This window comes from Mustela nigripes, chromosome 2, assembly GCF_022355385.1.
Source record: "Mustela nigripes isolate SB6536 chromosome 2, MUSNIG.SB6536, whole genome shotgun sequence".
NCBI lineage: Eukaryota > Metazoa > Chordata > Mammalia > Carnivora > Mustelidae > Mustela > Mustela nigripes.
This window is the reverse complement of record NC_081558.1, coordinates 77634521-77641710: the sequence shown is the minus strand read 5'-3', so window position 1 is coordinate 77641710 and position 7190 is coordinate 77634521.

Below are 7190 nucleotides of genomic sequence, written 5' to 3'. Positions count from 1 at the left end.
TGTCAGTTGGCAGAGTCCTTTTGTCCACTTGGTTGTTCAGTTCCTCTGCAGTGGTGGATGTCTTCTGGGGGGTATAAATGTGTGATACAGAAGTCTTTATTCAAATAAGTGTCTGTATGTCCGTCTGCATGGCTCCACCCCAGATAATCTTATCTCTGATCTTTCCATCTTTTTCTTTCCAGATGCCTGACTGAAGGAGAGACTTTTGGCTATTCCCTAGGAATCTCTATATGGTCTCACTTCTTGGGCTTCTTTTGGACAGAGTAGATGGCCAGTTGGGCTGTTTGCAGCTCTGCCCATTAGGAAGATTTCCCCTCCCCAAGGTCTTTCAAGTCTACTCTGTTAAAAGATAAAATGAGGCATGCTAAATATTTTCAGAGTTATCGGAAAATTTATTGATTCAAATTGGCCAGTACCAAAAGAGAAACGGTTAGGAGCCTTCCACCAGCAAGAGCTCAGGGAGAGATTTTGTAGAGAACAGGTGGAAGCAAAGCAAGGCAATTACTGATTGACTGTAGCTTACATCCTAGTTGACTGTTTGTGATTGGTTGTCCTTAGCTTTCTATTTAATAACCTTGAGGCATATACAGGCTTGATTTTGGTTTATTTACATCAGCTGCCACAGTATTTGAGACACCTCAGTCTAAGAGTCTCCTCATTTAATTAATTTAACAAGGTGACTGTGGCTTTAAAGCATCTGCCATCTTTTTCAATTTGAACTATAAGAAATATTTGGGAGACAGAATCAGCAGGATCTAGTAAATGATTTCCCCCATCTTCCTCCCCAGATTCTTTGCTTCTCCCTTAATCTTCTGTATTCTCTGTTCCCTCCTAGAATATAAATTTTACCGGAGTGGGACTTTTTACTGCTTATTTTACTGCTAGAGTTCCTGGTACCTAGAATAGTACCTGGCACAAAGTAGGTCCTCAGTAAAGATTTGCTGAGTGAACAAATGAATGAATCTCAAAAATTGCCCTACCAATTACCTGGTTGCTTCGACCACAAGACTAGTAAGAATCATCCTCGATTCCCCAGATTTTGCTTTCCCATTTCCAATCCTTCAGCCATTCCAGTGGCTTATATACCCAGTATATGCCCTAAGCAGTCACTGATCTTCATACCTAACCATTGCTATCACCTCTCCCCTGAACTAGTACTATTATGGAATATGAGCTGGATCCTGGCCAAAAACAAGTGGCACTGGGAGACCGTGGAGGATCGGAGATTTATTTCACATTGGCGGGCTTAGAGGAGAGGAATCCCTCAAGGTCTGAGACCCTAGCACAGACAAATGGGGTAGTTTATACACTTTTACCTCCGTTTCTGTGCCACTCTTGTAGCTGTGGCTGCTGGGGCTAGGGGAAAGCCTGGACTGGCCCTGGGCCCAGAGTGGATTGGTCATCCACCTCAGAACACAGATTTCCTTTATCAGTACAAGGGGCAACTTTGTGGTCTCCCTGCTTCAGTTTATCCACTGCTTCCCAAACACCGTTCATGCATGTCATAGTCGTCAAATTGGTCTTTGGGGACGCCTGGGTGGCTCAGTGGGTTAAGCCGCTGCCTTCGGCTCAGGTCATGATTCCAGGGTCCTGGGATCGAGTCCCACATCGGGCTCTCTGCTCGGCAGGGGGCCTGCTTCCCTTCCTCTCTCTGCCTGCCTCTCTGCCTACTTGTGATTTCTCTCTGTCAAATAAATTAAAAAAAAAAATTGTGATTATTCTTTAAAAAAAAAATTGGTCTTTGTATAATATAAATTAGATAATGTCATTTCTCTGCTGAAAAGCTTCTTATGGCTTCCCATTTGATGAAGGATGTAATTCAATCGCTTGATCAAAGCCAGGGGCTCTATGTGATTTGGCCCTGACCTCCGTCTTCGATCTCATGTCATACTACTCACATTCAAGTGTTCTTCCTCTTCCTCAAATACACCATGCCCATTTCTGCTTTTTGTTTGCTCTTCCCTTGTCCTGGAACATGATTTTTTCTTTAACTTATGTCAAAAATGGCTTCCTCTTGTTATTCAGGTTTCAGCATGAATGCCTCTTCTTGGGAGAGGTCTTCTTTGGTCACCCAATCTAAAGTAGCCCCCTTGGATGCCTGGGTGGCTCAGTTGGTTAGGAGCCTGCGTTTTGCTCAGGTCGTGATCCCAGGGTCCAGGGTTAGAGTTCCACACTGGGCTCCTTGGTCAGCAAGAGCCTGCATTTCCCCCTGCCTGCCCTTCTCCTTGCTTCTGCACACTCTTTCTCTGACAAATTCTTAAAAATAAAAAAAGGAGCTCCCTCTTTTCCTTTACTTATCCCTGAGCCCCATGGTATTTTTTTTTTAATCTCTTGTTACTATCAGAAATTACCCCCTATTGGGGTGCCTGAGTGGCACAGTCAACTAGGTGTCAGCCTTCAGCTTGGATCATGATCTCAGGGTCCTGGGATGGAGTCCCCTGTCTGGATTCCTGCTTGGCAGGTAGTCTGCTTCTACCTTTCCTTCTACCCCTACCCCAGCTCGTGCTTACTTGTGCTCTGTCAAATAAATAATAATTTTTAAAAAATTGTCCCCTTTTTCTGAGTTTTTAAAAACATCTCTCTGTTAAAACATAAGCTTCATGGAAAAAAATGTTATCAATCCTTGGGGAAAAAAAATTGCATTCCCAGAATACAGCAAATTGTGTGGCACACACAGTATATACACGAACACATACACCAACACAAACAACTATTTTAGTCTCAACAATGACTAAAAATATCTTTGTTCCAGGAAGGTAGTGAGGAAGAGCCATTCACCCATGGTCTTAGAAAACCAAAAGAGTTGTTATTAAGGTAAGAGTTGCCCATTCAGGGCCTTAAGTACAGGGGATGGACCTTCTGACTGTAATTAGTGGAAGCTGCCATGCTTTTTCTCTGTTTGGTTACTTGAGACTCAGCTTTGCTGGTTGGAATCAAATAAGAAAGCTCATGGTTATCTTGGTAATTTCTTTAGGATTGCTTACAAGCAATGTTATCTTGAATTATAAGAAACTAAATATGCTGTCTTGAGCAAATATGCCTTTAACTCAGAGTTCAGCCCATTTTTTGGGTAAAGGGCCAGATAGCAAATGTTTTTGGCTTAGTGCGTTATATGGTTTCAGTTACATCTTCTCAACCTTCCCCTTATAGTTCAAAAGCAGCAATAGACCATGCATAAATGAATGTGTAGGTCTAGCAGGATTTGGCAGGGAAAGGGGCAGATTCGGTCAGTGGGTTATATCTTCACACTTTATGCTCTAACTCTTCAAAGAAGCACATTCTTTGACATTCTCTGAAATGTTTAGCCATCTAATCTTTGTGCATCAGTGAAGTGTCCAGAAACTTTGCAGTGTAACCTTAGAAAGCTGGATTTTAGTACCGGAGTAGTAATAGCAATTACAAGAACAATAGCTAATGCTTATATGCCACACATTGTTTCAAGTGCTCCCCACCCTTTTTTTAAACTGATGTGTAAACATTTTTTTTATTAAGATTTTATTTATTTATTTGACATAGAGAGTGAGACCACAAGCAGGCAGAGGCACGCAGAGAGAGAGGGGGAAGCAGGCTCCCTGCCGAGCAGAGAGCATGATGTGGGGCTCGATCCCAAAACCCTGAGACCATGACCTGAGCTAAAGGCAGAGGCTTTAACCCACTGAGCCACCCAGGCACCCCTCAAGTGCCTTTCTTAATCCTTCTCATTTAATCCTCATAACAGTTATGTAATTCCAGTAATATTGTTGTCCTCATTTTAGGGATAAGGAACATGAAATTCAGTGAAATTAAAAAGCTGGTCCAAAGTTTCCAAAGTCAGAAAGTGGCAGAGCAGAGACTCAAGGGTATCTTCTGACCCCAAAGAGCATCTTCTTAAACTTAAGAATATACCATCTGCTCAAAAAGCAAGAGTTGACGCTCCCTACTAAGAGAAATCCTATAGAACAGGATGAAGATAACTCTTATGGACGCTGTTTTGAGTTGGGTGAAGGAATAATAAAAGTTTATTGAATGTCTCCTTTTGTCTATTTGGAAAAGAACGAATATGTGACCTATTTGGTTTCACAGGTATTGAGAGATTATATTAGAACATTTAAAGTCTGATAACCCCCCACTTGAAAATCAAAATAACCTTTCTCTAGGTGTAAATATTCTGCTCTTCCAGGTACAGTATTTGTATATCTTTATTTAGAATTTTAGAATACTTAGAATTTTAAAATTCATCGTATCTTAAGGGAAGGACCTATTTATAGGTAAAAACACTGATGGTATATATATATGTATATATAGAGGTTATAACATGTCATTAGCCAGTGATAAGGCATGTGGAGAATGGGTTGACTTGTATTCGTCCACACTGCTTTATTTAAAGATTTAAAGATTTTATTTATTTATTTGACAGAGAGAGATCACAAGTAGGCAGAGAGTCAGGCAGAGAGAGAAGCAGGCTCCCCGCTGAGCAAAGGGCCCGATGCGGGGCTCAATCCCAGGACACTGAGATCATGACCTGAGCCGAAGGCAGCGGCTTAATCCACTGAGCCACCTAGGCACCCCAATGGTATATTTTTCATTACCACAAATAGTATAGGGCATATGCTCATCTTTTTAAGAGATTTTATTTTTTTGTTTGACAGAGAGTGAGCGTGCACAAGCAATGGGGAGTGGCAGGCAGAGGGAGAGGGAGAAGCAGGCACTGAGCAGGAAGCCCCATGCAGGGCTCAATTGCAGGACCCTGGGATCATGACCTGAGCAGGAGGTGGATGTTTAACTGACTGAGCCACCCACGCATCCTATATTTTATTTATTTATTTTTTAAAGAGAAAGTGCAGTGAAAGCGCAGGACAGGAGAGGGGCAGAGGGAGAGAGAGAATCCTCTCTGCTGGGTGACTTCACACCCAGCAAAGAGCCTGATGCGGGGCTCCATCTCACAACCCTGAGATCATGATCTGAGCCAAAATCAAGTCAGATGCTTAACTGATTGAGCTACCTGGGTGCCCCAATATATGATCAGTTTTACAAATTAAAGCAGTGTGGATGAATAAAGTCAACCCATTCTCCACATGCCTTATCACTGGCTAATGACATGTTATAACCTCTAAGTAACTGATCTATATGTTGCCATTTTGGTCTGGCCTGACTTCAGAAAATAGCATATGAGAATTTCCTTTTTCCTTTCACTGCTGAATTCCACCCTAGCCAAGCTCTGTTAACCATGATCTGCTGACGAACAACCCACCTGAAGATTTCCTTGCTTTCCAAGTGTGGTATGGGGGGCAGAGAGGAAGAGCTGGACTCAGGAGACCTTGACTGAAATCACTGTTGCTGGGCCTTGGTTTTCTCTTCTGTAGATGGAGTCAGTAATAATACTTGTGTGATAATGATTTGAACCTCCAACAGGTTGAACGATAATACACTGAGTGGGATCATCTGTGTAAAAAGTAACTATTGTATTAAGAGACGAGTATGGTCTTTTTTCATATTAATGAATTCTCCAGGAGCTTTGTTGCTAGATCCAGAAAATTCAATTGCCTTTGGATTTTATCATTATTTTTATATTTTATATCTATATTTATTATTACTGTTATAGTATCATCCTTGATACCTATTGCTAAATGGAGAAAAGCTTTGTCAAGCTAAAAAGTACCATATCCAGACTTTAGGAATTTCCCGTAAAATAAGTGTTTTGAAGCGTAGAAATGTTAACAAAGAAGCTTATGAAATTCCTGGTGAAGGGATGAAAGGTTGCCTCTCTTGGCTGGCTCAGGCCCACCACTTCCTAGCAGCAGGGAGGATTAGATGACCTCTCAAGGTTCCTGTAGCCTGGGTTTTGTTTTTTTGATGTCTATTTAAAGATTATGCTAATACTGCTGATGTGAAATCCTCTGTACACACAATGATGGTTGAAAAATACTGGCTCCTGACCTGAATCTCTGCCTGCTTGGTTAAAATTGTATACTTGAGATTAGCAGGACTCAAATACTCATGTTTTATACAAGCCACTGGGTCTTTTTTCTCAAGAAGATTTTTTCGTTGTTGTATTTTGGATGAAAGCGAGAGGGAGAAGGTTGATAAAAAATGCATTCAGATACAGAAGGATTTAGATTATTTTAATAACTAAGCTTAGTTATCATATTGCAGTTCAGAAAGATGAATGAATAATAATGTATAATGCAAAGATCCAGGAGGTAATCCTCCCAGACTAGACATTACTGGAGCAGCATATTAACTAGAGAAGAGTCATTGTTAGCAGAGAACAGAGAGAATTCTACAAATCCATAAGCATCTTATACCTAATCAGTAACTTGTACAGTGTCTTTGGAGACTGGCCTCTGGAGCCAATCTGCCTGGGTCAGATAGTGGTTCTGAGCTTTTATGAGCTCTGTGACTTTGGCTATTTAACCTTTTTTGTATCTCCTGTTCCTCATCTGTAAAATGGGCATAATAATAGTACCTACTTCTTAAGGTGGTTTTGAAGATTAAATGAGTTAGTGCATGAAAAGTGGTTAGCACTGTTCCTGGAATTTAATGTGTTCAATAATAGTGATTAATTAAAAATCTTAAGTTTTATTTTGTTTGCTTTTTGTTTGCTTCTTTCTTACTTTTTTTTACCTTTATGATGAGAAATAGCAAACATTTAAAAATATAGAACAAAGTATAATAAATCTTCATGCACTCACCAGCAGTTATCTGTTTATGGGCAATCTTCTACCTAAATGCCCATTCACTTCCCCTACTTGATTATTTTGAAACAGATTTTATACATCATATTACTTCATGTAAATATTTCAACATCTATCTCTAATATAGAGGTAGCAAATTACAGCCCAATGTCTGTTTTAATAGGAACATAGTGAAGGGGTGCAGAATATTCCATATGGCATAAAAATAATTTTAAGATGAAGTTATTTGAGGATAGGTTTTTCTCCTACCAACTCTCTTATGTGCCTAAGAGCAGAGTCTCCCAAAAGAACTCAATTATCATAAATCTCCTCCTTGGGAATTTCAACATTATGAAAGATTGATTCTTATCATAAAGAAGTTAGAACCACATCTAAACAGACATTATCACAAAACTATCATATTCGTCATCTATTTTTCTAAGGGCCCATTTATTCTTCCTAGAACTCATTTGGTTTCCCATAAGTGTCCTTTGTCCCCCCCCAATTAAGATGATATGTAAGTCTCAAATTCTAACC